The sequence below is a fragment of the Lathamus discolor genome, chromosome 3 (genome assembly GCF_037157495.1).
Source record: "Lathamus discolor isolate bLatDis1 chromosome 3, bLatDis1.hap1, whole genome shotgun sequence".
NCBI classification, from domain to species: Eukaryota; Metazoa; Chordata; class Aves; order Psittaciformes; family Psittacidae; genus Lathamus; species Lathamus discolor.
The window spans coordinates 86,442,602-86,462,509 of NC_088886.1; the positions used below are offsets into that span (position 1 = coordinate 86,442,602).

At 39.8% G+C, this 19,908-nt stretch overlaps 2 long non-coding RNA genes across 2 annotated transcripts in view; one reads left to right on the plus strand and one right to left on the minus strand.

Annotated features, from left to right (window-relative positions):
• Positions 1-19,908, plus strand: part of LOC136009868 (uncharacterized) — a 106,159-nt gene that overhangs the window by 32,856 nt on the left and 53,395 nt on the right. The window lies entirely within an intron of this gene.
• Positions 551-19,908, minus strand: part of LOC136009869 (uncharacterized) — a 32,386-nt gene continuing 13,028 nt past the window's right edge. Inside the window, exons 2-3 of the long non-coding RNA XR_010610686.1 lie at positions 898-1,007; positions 551-813 (exon numbers count right to left, since the gene is read on the minus strand). This is a non-coding gene — a long non-coding RNA (uncharacterized LOC136009869). The remainder of the gene's footprint in view (positions 814-897; positions 1,008-19,908) is intronic.

Genomic DNA, 19,908 nt, shown 5'->3' on the forward strand with positions numbered 1-19,908 from the left:
TGGAAACTGGCAATGATTCATCAAATTTAATATTCCATCAAGCATTTCATTTTGAAGACTGACACTTTAAAAAACTAATCCAATGGAATACAAGTTCAGAGGAGTAACTTTAATGACATTCATTCCCCTCTTTTTAGGACTTTTCCAAATTGTATTTAACCACCCAACAAAAGCAAGGAAAGTGCATTAAAAACTGAAGCAGTCATGCAACATTTTTAATAACATTCGAGCATATTTTACAGAATCTGTTGTGAAGAGTGAAGGAAGTTGTCCTTATAAATACACTTGCAGTTTAGGTCACACATTGTCTGCAGTCATTGCTAGGAGGCAAAAGCCCTGTTGTAAAACAGCTGGGCTTCTTGGCTTGGGGCAAAGGCAAATTCCACAGCCAGAAACCTAATTAGACACTTTTGGAATTCACGGCACCCTTTCACGCTATGACCTTTTCTTTTCTGTCTTCCCCTCAATTCTCTCCAGCTCACCCCCACATGTCCTCCTCTCCGGGGCCCCCCTTCTCCCCCCCCCCCCCCCCAGCATTTGATCCTTTCCTTGCTAAATATGTTGTTTTTCTGCATAAATGCTGTCAACTGGCCAAATTCAATCCTGCTGGTAATAAGAGCAACTCGGAAATCAGCAAGTTTGTGTCATGGCTAAATTTGTCCCTCTGTGATCCATTTAACTTCTAAGCAACTCTAAGCTTATCCAGTCTCCTAAAAATTTCCAAAAACATGGGCTGCAGAGAAGTGATGTCAAAGAAACAGCTTTATCTGTCCTGGAAAATGTCAGAAGTCCCCAAAGAATTCTCTTCTTGCCCTGGAACAAAAAGCAAAACATTCTGACTTCTTCCAAAACCCACCAGGTCATGGTCTAACCGTGCCCCATTGCCAGGGTACTCACCTGCAAGCAGAAAGCTCAGGTTCAAACTCCTGGAAGGACTTGAACATGGGTCTTCCACGTCTCACAGGTAGATACACCAGTGTATGGACTGAAGCACGTTCAGAACTTTTCTAAAACGATGATACACTTTAATTTAAATGTTACTTGTGTCAAAGGGAAATACTATCTAAAACCACCTAGATACAAGGGTCTAGGCATCTTGTAAAATAAATGAGCAGCTGATAGAAATGAAAGGCTTTTAAATGCCACTGAAGATGTTTAATTTACAGCAGGACTATTACATATAATTTTCCTTAAATTGTTTTTATAGCAATAAATAAGTTGTAACTCTTATCCAAACTCATTTCCAGCAAAGAGCATGTTCCCTCACATGGATTTTTCACTTAACTAAAAATTGCAGAATTCATCTATTAAAAAAAAAAAAAATAGAGGCATGATAAATAGGATATTTTAACTGAATTGGGTAATGGAGAACTGCTGTGCCACTCCTGAGAAATGTCTATAACTCACATATGCCTTCTGGTATTTGTATAGCATGTTGACTCATGAATCACAGAGTAGCTATCATAAAAAAAACAATGTCTCCCTGACAAAAAATACATTTAGCTCAGCTGAGATTTGCAGTAAAGATTCATGCCTGCATTTTTAAAATCACAAATGCTATTATGTTACACTTGGGGAACTGTTTTCGTAAACCTGTGCACTTCAGTAGTACATTTCCTGTTGTGAGTCCCAGAAAGCACTAATGAATTGCTTCTTGCCATGTTCCTGGAAGGATTATTCTCATTTTACAGATGGAAAAACTGAGGCAGAGGAGCACGCAAGGGTGACCAGGAGAGAGGTGAAGCTCAAAGCAAAGGGCAGGAGTAAATGCTGCATTAGGCAACTTGCGCCTCTTGCCAACTCCAGCAACAAGAACATTGCTTCCACTCTAACTACCCACCAGCAGTACCTTTCCTCTAGATGCCCTTTTTTGGATGAAAAAGGGTTTTTTAGACTTTTTGTTTATTATGGAAGCACATATTTTTCCCTAGCCAAAGACAGTCTGGTATGGTGTGGGTTACTGAGGAAAGAAACAGGAGGTTTTAAGCAGACTTTGATGAAATAAATAGAGCAGTTGGGGCAGGGGAAGGCAACAGGTACTCACCATGGGATGTCATTATGCTTTTGTCATAGCTGGGAATGGTGAGAAATGATACTTGTCACAATCATTGGCAGTGGGAAAGGGAAGAAAATAGCTACAGGGTGCCCAGGAGGGTATAGCCAGAGCTGCTTTCCTCCAAGGGAAAGAAAGTTCATCTCTTAAGGATCGCGGGGCAGAGGGTAAATACCAGCCAGTACTTGGAGGGTGCTGGAGATGCTGGGTAAGAGGATATCCCGGCAGAACAAAGTCCCAACATCAACCAAGAAACAAACAAAAACCACAGGACTCTCTGTGACTTCAAACACACACAATATTGCCTCTACCACTGCGATTAGCGAGGTGCAGTCCCAGGCTTCTCCATGTCACAATAAGCTGCACGTGCTGGCCATGAACGCAGAGCACCCCAGGCTGACTTCCGGCATACCCAACCCTGTACCTCCAGCCAGGACTGAAGGGGTGCAGCATCTCCTTCACTCAGCCTGGGCCCTAAAAATATCTCTCATTTTATCTTCCAGAACAAACATGTATTCATTGCCTGAGATTAAATATTTAAATCAGAGAAAAATATTGCTCATTATCATTTGCAAGTGTCATTTTAATGATAGACTAAACCTCAAAGCAACACTAAGTGTGCATGATTGCTAATTGGTCAGCATCATCAAGGTCCTCTGGAAAAACCAATTAGTATGTTACTGTATCTACATACCTTGGAGATAAATGTTGTTTGCATCGCCTTCCCTAACGACAGAATGGAGATAGTTCAGTAAAACACCCAACCTTTTAATATGCAGGGTTTGTTGTAGGAGCAGCTCAATTCATATTTCCACCGGTCTGATGGTAAGTGAACAGCAGTAGCAATATTAATCTGCAGTAACCTGTCAGTGAACTCTACAGCTAATATGATGTAGTTATAATTTTACCATCAATCAGAACTGAACAGGCCCTGGACAATCCTTACAGCACTGCCTCAAAAAATCTAATTGTGCAAAAGCTTCATCGGTTTCCAACATTTCTTTTTTATCTGTCACAGACTTTTGGCCTACTACACAACCTTTTATTATTGGTCTTATTGCATTAGCTTGTTGAACAAAAAAGAAAAGGCTAAATCTAAGAGTTCCCCTGCATTCCGTCATTTGTTACCATGTGGGATCCTATTTGACAGTTCCATATTATTTTAGATTTAGATAAATATTATTAGGACATATGGTATTGCATGAACTTTTGAACTACTGATTGCCAATGTATAAAAAAGACTAGTAATATTCTTACCTCTGAATTTACATGTTCAAATGTATAAGAAATAGATTTAAAGATATGGGAGAATTAAGCTGTAACACAGGACTGGGTTTTAGACGAGATGTGAACCCAGACTTCTTTCTTTTTTAGCTAATTTTATTCACAGAGATGAAGAACAGTTGAAAAATTATTAACAACATACATGAACTTTCACAAAAGTTATATTCTACTACTAATTAAGATAACTCTTCATTATTCTTTGGGGGCATTTTAATACGACCCATCTATTACGTAGTTTTGTGGATTAAATTAGACGTGTATGTGTAAATACTGTAAAAGAAGCACAGAGAGGCATTCTCAGCAAGAATCTTTCTTTCAAACACTGGGCGTAAGAGATTACAACTTGCAGTAAGATACATTACAACCATACTATTTCTGGTGAGTTAACTATGCAGGAAGTTCTGGTGCAACTTTTGTGATTTTAAACATATAAAAACATCAAGGAAGATGAACTATTAACATTATCCATTTAGTCATTTTAATCTCTTGCATCTTAAATGTAATCAGGCTTTTCAGAACTGAAATTGCTAATCAGCATGTTGGATAAATATTTCCATTTTAAAATGTGCACGTTTAGACATAACAGCTGGCTGTAAAGAATATATTTATATTTGTGATTTAATGTATCACAAACTTTATCCTTGATTTCATTTAGCTTTACCAAGAAAATGAGAATATTTTTGCTGGCATGATCTATTTTGACAGCAGTTTTACAGCAGCAGAACAGCCTAGAGTAATAAATGAGGTGTGCATACAGTGCATTTTGTAGTCTTTAAAGCAAGCATGTCTTTTTAACAAAACCAATTTTTTTACACAGTTTTGAATTATTTCATCCCTTTCTAACATGAGCTCAATTCATGCAAAGCGGTAAAGACTGTGCATCCACAGAACACAGGCGGTATGCACTCCTCTGTACTATAGCACATCCATTAATTCAGCAAACTGTATACAAAATTGAGGAAAAATATTGTCTTAAAAGAACTCTAACTTCAAAGAAATATTTTTTACTATATGTACATCAAATGAATAGCTGAGTTTTAGCTCTTCAATTAATCATAATGTAAAGTAATTGTAATCCAATAAAAATAGCCATACAAAATAAGGAAATGGCTGTTGCATCCTGTTAAAAACATGCAGGAATGTAGCTTTGGAACTACTGAGAGGGCCGAGGTTGTAGAAAGACAAAAACAGGATGTTAAATTCTTACGACAATTGGAAGCAACTGATTTTTTTAAGCACCTACCACCACCCTTGATAATTTGTTCAACTGCCTCTAGGGGGTCGTGTGTGACTGCAGAACCCCGAGATTTAAGAGCACCTAAAACCAGGTTATCAGAGATACAGAAAAAGAGTGAGGTGCATTTACACTAATGCTGAAAATACCCAGCTGCATCATCGCTGCTGCAAATCTGACTGCTACACTAGTATTACTGGTCTCTAAAGCAAAACTAGCAAAAGAAAGCTATTCAGAACTTCAGCCCACTTCAGCATGTGTACTGCCATTATGGCAATAATAGAAAAATTAGTTATAATTAATATAATTACATAAATGGCATATATTAATTTGTTAGGCAACTGTATTCAAAAGCCAACCACAAAATTATTCACTTAGCTTTATGGCTTTGCCTCCTTGTTTTAGAAGGCTGTCAATAGCGAATTCTAGTTTGGCTTCATAATTTCATATTCTTCTTGCAAGAGGTTAAGATCTTTATTGCTGCATGCTGATTCTCCTCTGTACTTCAAGATACAACTACATCAGGTTATATGGGGTTCCTGCTTATTTAGGAAAAAAAAAAACAAATCACCAAGCTGTTAATAACAGGATGAAAAAAATTGGAAGTTACTGTGGTACAATGTGTCATGCCTGGCCAGCCACAAATATAGCAATAGAATTATAAGCTCGGTTGGTTCGAGAACAATAAAGCCACATCCATGCAAAAGAGTTCAAAGATTAACAGCAGTATAATTAAGAAAAACCTCAAGCCATTCTTTAAAGAATATTTTAATATGAGTAACAACATTTGGGGAATTCTTCTTTTTTAACTAACAACTCTGCATGTTAATCTGGATTTTTCAACCATGAGAACATGTAGTCAGAAATCCTGATTTTCTCCAGAGAAAGTCAGTGAAGGAAAGGCTGAATATTACCAGACCCTGCTAAATTAGCTTGCTTTGTTATGATACCTGCAAAATAGCTCACACATTGCAGCAAACCAGTCCTCTTAGTAGTGGCTGTCACAAGAGGGGGACTTTTACCCAAATATATTCATAGGGAAATTAATAGAACTGTGGCGTTCGAATAATTCAGATAACGAGGGTTATTTTAACCTTTATTATGCACGTCCTCATTTTATGTAAAAGGAAAATAGATGAAGGTTCTAACTGTCATAACTTTTACTGCAAATTATAAAACACCTCTTGCTCTTCAGTAATTGGGAGGCCCTATTTCAGCACAGCACTTAGAGATAAAGTTAATTTTAAAGTCAAACCTACACATTCAACAGAAGAGGGACGGATGAGTTCACGAATCAATGCCTGGCTGAGCAGCCCTCACAGTTCATAGCTACACAAATGCTTGAGAACATTTATTTTTGGACATGGTCCTTCTTGGAATGAAGCAGCCCATCCAGGCTGGATTTTAGACCAGTGAGAGAGCTACCCTCTGCCCCTCGACACCCTTCACCTTTGCTGTTCTCCCTCTTTGGAAATCCAGATTGAAATGAGGGTTGGCCAAAACCAAATGAAATACCCTGCAGTTTAAGCTGACTGAGGGACTCTGGGAAAGTTTTGTCCTGGTCACAAACCACAGTTACAGACAGCCCCCACCGCAAGCATGCTGTAACTGGGTCAGGGGTTTGGCAGTTCCTGTTGCATGGGAAAGCTCTCGGACAACCTCTTGAAAACATGGCCCTGTCTTCCTGTGTATTTATGGCATGGAAATCAAAATGAGATTAGTGTAAACAAAGTGATGGGCTATATAAGGGACTGCAAAATATACAAGGAAATTTGATATTGCCCAGCTCACAAACGTATGTTTATACAGAATGCCAGTTACCAGTTTTATCACCATACCTGTACATATCCTGTTTGAATTATACTGGGACTGCAATATGAACTTGAGCAAAACTGTAACCAGCGAGCAGGGAATCAGAACTTTAAAAACTGGCAGGTTAGACTGTGACAGCACTGACGCATAATAGATACTTCTTGGTTTAGGGGTTTTTTTCTCATTTTAAACACATTTTTGAAGACATATGTGTGTTTCAAGACAGTTAAAAAACCTTTTCTTATATTTCCAACTACCCTATATACACTGAAACAGCTATTACCTCTTTCATCCCACAAAATAGGAATTTATCTAGTGAAAGCAGGTGAGCAGGACAGCATCTTCTCAGCTTCTCCTAACCAAGAGACAGTATCACAGGTCCTGGGTGTTCTGAACACCCCAAACTGATCATTTTTAAATTCTTTCAGGGATGGGTGACATGCACTTAGGAAATATGGGCTACCTCAGAGCCAAAGCAGGAAAAGGCAGACAATGTGAGTAACAAACCGCTACCTTGTGGTCAGTCAAAGGAGACCTCACCCAAAAGCACTGTCAGGTTAATCAGATTTTGTATATTTACTCCAAATAAATTTGTCTCATAATCTATAGAACCATGAGCAACAAGTCAAGAAAAATATGAAAAATCAATACTCATTACATTGAAAATAAATGTGTGACAGTGAATCAAACGTGTCCTTATTGTTTTTAAAATATTCATTTAAAAGTATTCCCCTTCTGACCATTTAAGTTTGCATCGAGTTAGCCTGAGTTTCAAAGGAAAAGATGACTTCAAACCATTTTTGTTTTCCATTAAGAAAATGTTGACGCAAGTCCTTTAAAAATTAAAAAATTTTCCCAGTACTTTCTGAATCAAACAATTTTGAAACTGACCCTTCCTTTAAATCCTTTTGGTTGCAATGACTCACTGGTTTTATGAGAAAACATACCATTGTTTTCTCATGCAAAGCTCCAGACCAGACTTCATGTGACTCCCTATTCCCTTGTGAAATCCCAGAGGGTGAGGATTCCCGTCTTGTCACACATTGGGTCTGTTGCTTAATATTTCTGGGTACAGTATTTTTAATCTTCTTTTATACATCCAAAAAATAATTCACCGTATCATGTGCATAATGTGTAATAAGGAGATTAACGTCAAGCTTGGAAGGAACATTAACAATAAAATAAGATTCGTAATCAGTGCATGAAAGTTCTTGAAACTAGCTGCTCAACTGGATATTTTCTGATACATTGACCTTAAGTACACAGCGAGGGCAGTGAACACAAGCCTGTTCTCCATTCCTACTAGAGCTCAGGGGAACGCTTATGACCACAGCCCATCATGCAGCCTCTGTGCTTTTATTCCAAGCCAAGAGGCGAATAGTTTCCTCTGTAATTGAGCTGAAGGACATTTAAAAATAATTAATAGGATTTGGTGCAACTGGTATTATTTGTTGTGTTGTGTGCATTCTGGTTTTTATTGCCTCCTTCCAGAGCTTAAAGACTTTTCTTCAGAAAGGTTGAATACCAACTGGTCTGAAAGTAGTCCCAGGACAAGGCAAACTATAAATAGCTCTACAAGCACAACAAGCTTTCCACAGAGGTGAAAGTACATCAAGTAATTAAAAAACACTGAATGATATAAATAGGGAATAGCCCTTTGCATTTGCAGACCATATATATTAAAAATACTATCAGGATCTGAGTGGGTTTTAACTATCATACTGATGGGAGTAATGCATAAACAGGAAGGGTAAAGGCACAAGGGGAACAGCCTGTTCCATGTGCACAAACCCCCATGAGGCAGGCCCACCTTCCCCACTTCCCCTCAAGGAAGAAGCAGACTTTTGTTACCCCTCCGAAAAGCACGTAAGCCATGTGTCCCCTTCCTACAGATGCAGATCTACAAGCATGACCTGCCTTGGCAGCCTGGCCCCACGCTGCTCTTGTCTTCTGTAGTCTTCAGAGGCACTGGAGCTGGCAGAGTGATGGGCACAGGCTGGACACATTCACTTATTTACTTATTTACTTATTAGACCATTATCTAGACCATGACTGCTCTATTTTCAGAGTGTGTGGTTTCTTCATACTCTCCACGGTATCCACCGGTGGTACAAACCCAACCAAACATGCTAGCCCTCTGCAACAGCCCTTCAATACTTTAAGGTTTTCACCCGTAACACAACTAAATTCTTAGCAGGAAGCCTTCTTGGATCAAGGCGTTAACTGCTTCTTTTGGCAGCACATTAAAAACACAGATTTGGTTATTTCCCCCAAATCATATGATAGACCTCTCCCTCCTGCATTATTTAGGGCTAGAGTGACTGCTGTTGCTTCATTGAGGGAAGATTACCAGCTGCAGGACTGGGTGTCATGGGACAGAGTAAATGAGGAACTGATGCAGACAGGCTTGATAAGAAGCAGCTATGTGACTGCACAGTGGAAAGCTGTGATTTTATTTTGCTCTTTTTCTTGGCCCTCGCAAATTGCGATTGACTTTCCTTCTCCATGGAAAGTCCTGACATGCAACCAATGCATGAGGCCTTCTGAAGTCTCATGAGCCCCTGGAGGGTGGGAGCTAAGTAGGGCCCTACCTGATGTTGTAGCACCATCCATCATGTCAGCAACCACCACAGCTCTGGGGAGATGATTTCTTAGTTAACACAGACTTTGTTAGCAAGCTCTCCGGTAGCATAAATTAATAGAAATTGCAACTTCCAGAATTTTTCCAACAATAGACAAGAAGGAACTTAGCAAAAACTCAGCCAGGTCCACACTATACACTGATTTGAATCAATAAAAAATCTGGCCAGTTATATTTATTACCCAGATGATGTTCCCTGACATAAAATCTGAAGCAGGTTACCTTTTGGATTAAGATGAAATTAAGGTCCCTAAATCTAGTTTTCATCTCCTTTCAAACATACACAAGTGGCAAGAGCCCTGAAAAGGAACCTTATGTATGTGGGCTTTGCCCTATTGTTTTTTACCCCTTTATTTATAAAGCACAAGTATTCTAACAACTACCATGGTGCAACGTATGCTGCATCAGAAGAAAAAAGAAGAGGGCTGATGGAACAGAGAGACTAATTTACTGTGCCTAAGCTGCCAATGATTGCAAAGGGAACTCAGCAGATGTTTTCTTGATAAAGGTTGTGTCTTGTTGCAGCAGCAAAATCCATAGCATTATTCTGCAGGACTTTGCACATCATGAATCTGCCATTTCAGGTAGTCTTACCAGCTGGAGGATTTAAAATAAAAAAACTAAAAAAAATGGCTCCACTGCATTATTTGAAATTTGTCATGTTGATTTAGTCTCATTACTGTTATTAAATTTTAGTCTGGAATGGTTTACACATCAAGAATGCATAATGGATTTCTGTGTGGCCTGGGATTTATTCCTTGAATGAAGAAAGGATTCTACTGTGACAAAGTCATAAAGTCTTATTGACTTGATCCTTTGCCATAAACATAGGATTCAGGGAGTTAGGCCTAATATTAAATTGATATGATGGTTGTATTTTCATCAGGAGAATAACTCCTTCCAAAATAAAACCTCACAGTAAACCTAGATCTATGGAAATTCTTTAGAAGTCTGCTATTCCCAGGCACGAATAGGAAAATATTCTCCTAATTAGGCAATAAGGGTGAAGACAACCAACACAAATACACATACTTAGTGTACTATCCAGCTCCTGAAGCAAAAGAAAATAAGATTAAAAAAGAACAAAAATTAAAAGCCCATAGACATATGGAAAGTTTTAAATATGTGAAGGGTTTTTCTAAACAATGAAATACTGGACACTAAAAGGGCTATCAAAATCGAAGTTGTCTTGAGAGACAAGATGAGCCAAATGAAATCCTATATCCAAACAAATTGAAGTTACAGACGATACTGCAATTTGATTTGAATTCAGCTTTTGGATCTCTTCTAATGGGACCATTCACAACTCTAAAAAACTTTTTGAGTTGGATCTAAATTTTGTGGTGTAAGCCAACATTTAAATGTGAATCACTGCCATTTTGTCACGTTCCTGGAGGGCAATTTGTGTATATGAGAAAGTTGTTGTGTCATATAATGTAAATTACTCAAGATCACATGTCATCTCAGAGAGATACACTCTTGCTGATTTGTAAATAAAAGACAAGCCACAGAAGTTCCTAATTCCTTCACAACATAACTACTCATGAGTTTCTGCTGAAAGACTGCCATCAAAAGGCAATAAATCTTCAGGAAATAATATCACAATACTAGCTTTAAAGCACTCATGACTTTTTCCCAACTTTCTCTAGAACATTTCTTCCAAAAGAAAGCAGATGGCAAAATACTCAGTGGGTCAACTTTTGTGTTCAAATGCTCCCAGGGGTTTCCATTAATTCAAGTTGTCTCCACACAGACAACAACAGAAATAGCTGCCCATCCACACTTTTCCTTGTTTCTCCTTATGAGAAGGATTATTTGAAACCAGCATTGCTATTCAGTGCATTCTGGATGCAGAAGCATGAGAGAAAACACAAAATACGGCTTCTAGCTGAAGGGGATCCACAGATCCAGGACGTGCCTGGATACAACCCAGACCCATCCTTCTCCTGGTGAAGCCCTTGGACAGATGACCCAACCTTGCTGCTCCTCTGTCAGACAAGCAAGACAACTGGGCAAAACCAGGTCTACTCTGGAAGTCACAGACCCCTGCTGAGGTTAAGTTTCCCAAGAATCTAAATCGCTATAGAGCACCAGATTTATTTATTTACTGGTTTACTAGGGAAAAACAAATTCCTTAGAGGACAGATTTTCAGAAGAATTCAGTGCTGACCTCATTCTGTCTCTATTGATGTCAGCAAAACCCGCTGAAACAAAATGAACCCAGTGATGGACGAGTCTGAAAATCACATATGCTGTAAACCACGAAGAAGTTCACGGCAACTTCATTAGCTGCACTGCTGCTAACGAACAATAACCAGCTGGTGTTAAGGGCTCTGGCTGGCAGCAATCAGAGGAGCGTGCTGGGACACTGCAGCCACCCAGGGTGATGTCCACAGCCTGGTGGGCGCCAGAGACGTGCGCTCATACACAGGGAGCTGCCATCCATCCATCGTGTTTGTGCTGAGGTGCGGGTGTTGCCAGGGGTTACTGCGCGCACAGCAAGGGACCAAGGCCGCATAACATGGGGAAAAGCATTTCAGCCCAAAAAAGGAAAACACTGGCTACAGAAATGCAACAGTGGAACAGAAATACAAGAGATAATCAGATGTTAATATAACCGCATTCCTCTCCAGTGTAATGAATAAACATCAGAAAGCACAAAGAACAAGATTCAAGTAACAGAATGTTTTTTCTAAGAATAAATTCAGAAAACTCAGGTTTTTACAAAGACCAGCAGGACCTACAAAAGCAGCTTGGAGATGCCTGCATGCAGGAGAGCCATGTCTGTTGGGCTGAGGTCAGGCAGAACCCCCTCACTTTCACCCCAGCTGCTCCCAGTGCCCACAGCCCCATTCCAGCACAGAGCAAGGGTTGGTTCTGAAGTACTGCCGCTGGCACTGATCAGCCACCAGGCTCAGGCAGTCCACAACTGGGAGGCGTTAAACCTTTATGCCTCCACAATGCACCAACAGCATGTCCTGAGCAGCTGTGCAAGGGAAGAGGGAAGGAGCCCCACACAACACCTATTTTGAGCAAAGGCAGCCGGCAAAACAACCAACACTTCAATGTTGACTGCTCCATCTTCAGACCACACACATTTGCTGTTAGTCACCCAAATGCACACTACTTTCCAGGTGCTTTCATTTCTTGAGCTTGCACACAGTGCGGAAACAATACTGAGCTAGTCCCAGCTTAAAGAAAAACAAAACCATCTTCAAGTTTTAATAAGCACACAAAGCCGTTGGCTTGGCAGTCCTGTTTTCCATAAAGCTTACATTCATAACAAGCAATAAAGATGGAAGTTTGCTGTAATATAACCCATGAGTCTGCCTAAATCTTAGATCTGAAGAGAACTCCATTCAAGGTAAAATGTAGCATAGGCTTCATGCCAGATCAGTCTTTTGTTTCTTTTCCATTCAAGAAATAATGCCAACTATGATAAAGGTTTATAAGGAAGTCATCTATTTTCTAACAACATGACTTAAACTAGCTGTTCATTACATGTAGGCTCTCGACAGCCAATCTTTTAATTGACACGTCTTTCCTCCTCATCTCTGAGTAAGCTCAAAATACTATTTTTTATTATTATCCTGTTTCTAACTCAACATTGACATTTACTGCATTCCATATAAAATTAGACATTCCTCCATCTAAAGGGTAAAATCAAATGAAAGCCAGACACCTGGCCTTCTTAATGTGGTACTTTTCACCGGTTTTATCCATTTCTTTCATAAAATCCATGTGTAAGGCCCAAAGCTGTGGCAGAACGTCATTTTACACATGCAGAATAAATACCTGTTGCTTTGAGTCTATTCAGCATAAGCATGATGGAAACATAGCAACTGAAATGAATAGCAGACTTTGCATAGGCAGTATGGAACTTTAGCTGCATCCAGCAGTATGGAAAAAGAACAACATACAGTGGGGTGAAACAATGCTTCTGTCAATTAACCCGTCTATAGTGCACTGCTAACATACCTGAGGGAACTACAATCATTATAGCATATTCCAGAGGAACTTCTTTTCTGAAAGTGAGCCCTACCTGTAATCAAATTTATCACCTTGAAAATATCCCAAATAAAATAAACTTAGATGTTGATAGAACTGGCCAGCATCTCAAAAATTTGCACTATCCTTTAGTATAACTCAACACAGCAAGTATTAGAAATGTGAAAGAACTACTCTGCTCTTGTGAGACCTCACCTGGAGTATTGTGTGCAGTTCTGGTGTCCTCAACACAAAAAGGACATGGAACTGTTGGAACAAGTCCAGAGGAGGGCCACGAGGATGCTCAGGGGACTGGAGCACCTCCTGTATGAAGACAGGCTGAGAAAGTTGGGGCTGTTCAGCCTAGAGAAGAGAAGGCTGCGTGGAGACCTCATAGCAGCCTTCCAGTATCTGAAGGGGGCCTATAGGGATGCTGGGGAGGGACTCTTCGTCAGGGACTATAGTGACAGGACAAGGGGTAACGGGTTAAAACTTAAACAGGGGTAGTTTAGATTGGATATAAGGAGGAAATTCTTTCCTGTTAGGGTGGTGAGGCACTGGAATGGGTTGCCCAGGGAGGTTGTGAGTGCTCCATCCCTGGCAGTGTTCAGCTCCAGGTTGGATGAAGCCTTGGGTGGGATGGTTTAGTGTGAGGTGTCCCTGCCCATGGCAGGGGGGTTGGAACTAGATGATCTTGAGGTCCTTTCCAACCCTAACTATTCTATGATGCTATTAGATCAGACCTCATGCCTTTTTCCTACAATGAAACATTTCATAGTGCTTTTCTGTGGTTGTTACTTTTAAACAGAATAATGAAGAGACTCTTTTTAATAGTACTTTGCTATAGGTCTGGTTCATGCCACATGGTTGATTCTCCTCCCTGTTGCTTCCTCATCTTTAATGAGAGGATGTAATAGCTCTCTATTCCCCAAGACAGCTGTGCTGATTACTTATCATTTGCCAAAATCTTTCAAACTGAAAGACGTGTCACAGAGTCAATATGAGACATAATTTGGTCTTTCACTGTGTTTCTTACTTCCTTTTTGTGTTGAGAGCCAAGACTCGTTTCTGATAGCTATCATGTTCTGCTCCTTCTCTCATCAATTATTTGAAGAAGTTACTGTCATCCAAGGTTACATTTCTAATTATTTTTTTAGTTGTATAATTTAAAGGGTGTAAAATCACTCTATTTCATCTTATTCTGGAGATCACTAACCGTAATTGTACATGGAAATGATGAAGAAAATCTAGATATACACTTTTGGGGTCTAGCATAAGAAATCCAGGTCAGTTACGCTTATTTCAAACAGTGTAAGTTCACCAGTGCGTCAGGACAGAAAGACTGGAATTGAAATATGATGCAAAAGTTTGTTCACAATGAAGATTTCATTTTCCTTGCACAGATGACGGAGCTATATGTATAAAAATGTATATGCGTTCTCTTCTATTTGGTCAATCAAGAATTGCAAGTTAAATATAAACACACCTAAAAAACAATCCTCAAACCAAAAGACACCCCTCACTGGAACCTCCAATCCTCCCAAACCAACTGGAAAAAACATACTGCGAAACTTCATGGTAGCTAAAGAGTTCAGGGAGGTTGACCGCCAAGCTCTTTCAAGAGCTTTTATAAGTATTCTTTGAAGAAAAGAAATGCTAGTGAGAACAGATCCTTCCACACATGAGAAGAATAAATGAAAGACTCCAATATGGCTCAGACACAGAGTTCCTTGTCAAGTATTTCTTCAGTGGGAAAAACCGAGAAGAAATGCCTGGAGCACTGAGAGGGAGGGTGGGATAAGGATCCTGTGAAAGAAACTGCAACAATTGAGAAAGGACACATAAGGAAACACATTAGCGAAATGTGAACAAATTAAAAAAGCTGGGCAACCTGCACCCTACAGGATTTTAAAGAATTACCTAAACTCCTTTATCTCTGCTATGCATAAACCAAATAACTGAAAAATTAGAGCAGAGGGAAAGCTTAACATTACCAACTTTAACAACAGCAAGGGTACAGCAGGCAGCCACTCTTGGGTAAACCCATTTTCTGTTCCTAATAGTCACTTCCGATTGCAGTAAGCCTTAGGTACAGAGCCTTTAGCAAGAACAGGGAGCTATCGCAAGCACAGATGAGCTTTAATAGAGGTATGATGTTGTATCTCACAGGATCTTAGCTGAAGAAGTAATTCACATTGGCTTGGCCATTTCCATGTGGCTTTCAAGTTGCTGAAGTAATGAAATTACAGGAAATAAGCTGCAATGTAACAAGGTGGTGGGAAGTGTCTCCTGGCTACCATGTGGATGGCTGCTAGGAACGGTCTTTGTTGAACTTCTTTATTAATGGTGTGGAAAAGAAAGTGCACAGCACTTTGATGAAACTCACAGATGCAAGTATGAAAGACAGAAAGATCAGTGTACAAAGAAAATAATAGAGAATTTCCTAGAGAAGATAGAACCATGAGAAGAAAAATAGCTATATGAGATTCACCTTTGAAAAAAATGCAGGCTGGAAGGGCGTCTGAGAAGGAATAACAGGAAGGAGAAATCTGGGATGCAATAATGATGAAAGAGATCGAAGGGAGATAGCTCATGCTAAATGACATGAATTGTCAATATGATACGGTGTGAAAAGGCCGGTACAATACTGGACAGAGTAAACAGTATCACATCAATGAGAGAAGAAGAAATAGCCACTTTCTGTATGGTGCTAGTAGAGCTCCATCTGGAATATTATATGCATTTCTGGATATCAACAAGTTAGGGAGTTCAGAGAAGAGCACCAAACATGATCCAAAGACTTGGAGGACTGATTTATGAGAAGAGATTAGAAGAGTTAAATCGCTTGGCTAAGAAATGATTAATGGGGGACTTGATAACAGCCTGCGAATATTTGAAGAAGACCACCAGTGAAGGAAAGGCATTTTTCAGAAGGATCCAAAGGGAACAGCAAGGAGCCCAGAGAGTGACTGAGAATCAAAAACATGTTCTGAGTATCAAGAAATGCTTCTTGAATGTAAATTATATGTAGAATAATTTCCCCAGTGGAGAGGACAGGGAGCTTTTACTTGTGGCTTTTAAACACACACAGACTTGAAAAATCCTTTAGGAAACATATGTGCCCACAACTGCAAAAGTTTGGACTCTGTGACCTCTCCAATCCAACCCATCTTAGCTGAGCTGAGTGCAGTCCAAACCTCCCTTTTTCTCGGAGGAGGTGAATTAGGTATAGGAGAAGTGACTGTAGTTGTGAAGATGCTATGTTCTGACTTGTGTTTCTCCCTGTGCTGTTTGCTACGCTGGCATTCATCAAGCCAAAATAAACAGTAGCTGCTGCTAGAGAATTACTTTTATTACTTGAGGATTGTGGTGAAAGTCTCAGCACCTGTCTTACCACTGCATGCAGACAACAAATCAGCAGTCTGACATCCACAGATCCTTTCAGTGACTCAGTTGGGTTATGATGAGCTACATTCAAGGTAAATATTAGATGCAAGTGCACCTTCCTTCTTTTTAAGGTGAAAAAAAATAACTGCATAGCAAAACCCAACTATTGTGGTTATGTCAGGAAGCTCATGGTTGGCTAACAACACCAGAGCAGTGGTACAAGCTGAGCAAAGGCATGGAGCTGGAAGGTAACTGGAATCCTCCTTCATCCAGCCACAGGGTGTTATCCAGGGAGACACAACACCATAACACGTGTCATGCAGCAGCAACTTCAGTTTTAAATCTTGCAGCTTCCTTAGCTAGATGTATCTCCCAAAGTTAGATTAATTGTGAGTCTTTCATCTTCAGCCATCTCTGAAAGGCCTTATCTTTATCTCTGCTTTCAGAGGTCCATAAATTTCTCTGTGTTCAAAGGCTCCATCCCATCCCCCAGTCTCTCTCTAGTTCAGATATCCTCAAACTCCAGCACAACTGGCAAGTATCTGTATTAATCTCCTTAAATTATCTCCCCCTTCATACTTTCTTCTATATCTTCCACCAATTTCCGTCCAACACTTCACCTGCTCAGTTCATCCTTGCTGAATCCTTCTGATATCCTTCCCTTCTACCAAAAACTTTCCATCATGGGAATCAACATTGCTACTTCCTTTTTTCCTGCTACGTTCATTTCTGAACCACCTTGGTACCAAAAAACTAAAAACTTTAACAGCAAAGTAAGTTTTAAAACCAGGAAGCTTGTTTGAATTGTTTTACAGTTTCTGTGGACATCTTTTCCTCCTCCCTAGAGGCAAGATTATCCGTAACCGTGGCCAGTAGTTATGCTTAAAGTGTTCACTGAAAAAGCTACTGTGAAATATTTATATTCAACATTAACACTTGCCAAGGGATTCAAATCACTGAACAAAAATGGATTTAGTTTACAACCAGGCAGCTATGTTTTCAGTGTCATTTTTGCTCATGTTTTTCTACATCAGATATGACTAATTCAGGTGGATCCATCCCTGTACACTAGGTTACCATAATTACACACTATACCCATTTCAAAATTAGTTCCAGCTAGTTAGCTTCACTGCAAGACAATTCACACTGCCAATTGAGAATTCAACCTAGTTTGATGATTTATACATATAAACAGAAAAATCCATTATTTATACACTGTAGGAAAATAAATTCTCTGGCTGGCCGGGGATACGAAGCATGTGAAGGGATCTCATTTTAGATGGTTGGAAATTTTAAACTCAAGCAGCTTTTAATCAACATGCCATTGAAAAGAAATTTCAGCAATTGCATTTCTTATTCAGCAGCAGTACACAATGTAACTGAAAATAGTAGCTCCAAAAGCTTGATGGTCTATTACTCAACATGTGCTTATAATAAATTAGATGCAAATAGCAGTTATTGTGTACCAAGAAAAGCAAGACAAGACAACCAGTTTCAATAAGCTGGAAGGGCTGAGAAGAGCACCATTTCTGTCCTACTGTTCTGAAATAATTCCTATAATTCAAACACTCAAATGTATCACTGTTTTCTATTACTATAAATTACATTATCATCTAGGCACTCAAGTCCCATAGTACTACAATAGTTTTTTAAAAGCTAATGCCAGTTACCTGGAACTAAACACTTTAACTATTAGTGTCAACACCAAGGCTGAAGCAGACTGAACAGAGCAAGGCTGCAGCAAATGCCACTCGGTGTCACATCTGAGATCTTCTAATGGCAATGGGTACCTTACTCCCAGTGACACCAAGGTGTGTGAAGACCATTGTTGTCTGGGCTTGGATAACTCTTGATCACAAGAGTAAAAGGGAATTAAGAAAGTGTTCAGCCTCCCACACACACAAATTCACTGACAGAGAATTCTACGTGCAAGTAAAAGGAAGACAAGCTGGTTGTATTTCTTGCTTTGAGTTTTCTACACTCTTAACAGCTTATTTTAACTCTAGCTGAAGATAGATGATTACGAACAACACAGAGAGACTGTGATGACTACACACCCCACCAAGTGACCAAGATACAGGCTACAGTCTTTCAAACTGACATTATAAGAAGGAAGTGCTAATAAAACTAGTCATGGATTCAGCATGTGTAATGATGGCCTCCATAACCTCCCTCCATTAACCCCTATCCTGCATCCTTTGCTGCAGTTCTGGAAGTTCACTCTTTAGTGCCGTGTCATGGGTCCTTTTTAGTTCCTCAACTCAGGATTCTGCCTGGAGAGAGCGGGGTGCAGCAAAACCAAACATGCCAGAGGTCTGCCTATATAAGGTCCTATCACTAGCTTGGAGAGCAAACTTGTTCTCTTTGGATGAAGGGGAATGACTAAAGAGTTTCTTGCAAATGTTTGTGACGATTTGCTATGGAGCTATTTGGGGTGGGCCACTGGTAAGGCTTAGGGATTGTGAACTGGAACAGAAAGCTCAAGGAAACAGTACAAGAATTAATTTTTTTTTTTTGAGTAATTATAACTTGGGATGAAGGGGAAAACAAAAAAACCAACCAACACCTTGTCCAAAGGCCATTTTACAGGAATGATTGTTCTGACACAGGCAGCAGGCAGCAAGGGAGGTGCCAACCCAGGGGGAAACATGTGCATGGAGCCATTGTCAGAGCGTGCACGGGAAGACAAAATCTGGAAGTTCAAGTGAACTCTTCAGCAGAACAGCAGACAGTATTGCAGCTGATGGCAATGAAAGCGTTTACCAGACAGAAAGGCAGTATGTGCTTTTTCAGGTTGGACAGTGATGCACAGACCAAGGCAGTACAGGAATCTAAATTATTCACAGTAACAGTGAAGCCAAAGGAAGGGGATAAAAGTCTGTTAGTGGGTAAAAGTATGTCAATTCTGTGACTTCCTCAGGAAAACATTGTGACTGAAGAAACAAAGGACAAAAACAGTTTAAGAAAAGTCTCAGGATACTTTCCATAGCATGGTGACAAATTGCACGTTTTCCAGTTTGTTAGTTATTACCTGTATCTTCAATAAGGAAAGGCTCAGTGGTACATACTTATCTTTCCCCGTTTACTCTGAGTGTCAGTGGAAACGTACAACTGGCTCTTAGCACAAGGTGCTGGTGGTCCATATTCACAGCACCTGTTGCCAGTATAAAGGAGAAATTTATCTGGGATTTTGTTTAAAGGTACTAGAAAGATGTTTTCTCCTGTATTGAGTAAAATTACTGAGAAGAACATGGGAAGGCTAGTTAGGCACGGATGAATCTGTAAAAAGGACAGAAGATGTCCTACGCTGCCTGAAAATGAAAAGTGACACTGCGGAAAATCTAAGACTCATCACATGTGCCAAAATCAAACTAAACCAAGCAAAATCCCAGAAAGCAACAATTTCTAGAAAGCTAAGTAGGTATTGGCTTATGTAGGCTGGAAAAAAAACTATATACCCTATGCTATTGTTCTTTCTTCTTGAGTTAGCCCAAAGGGAAGATGTTACAG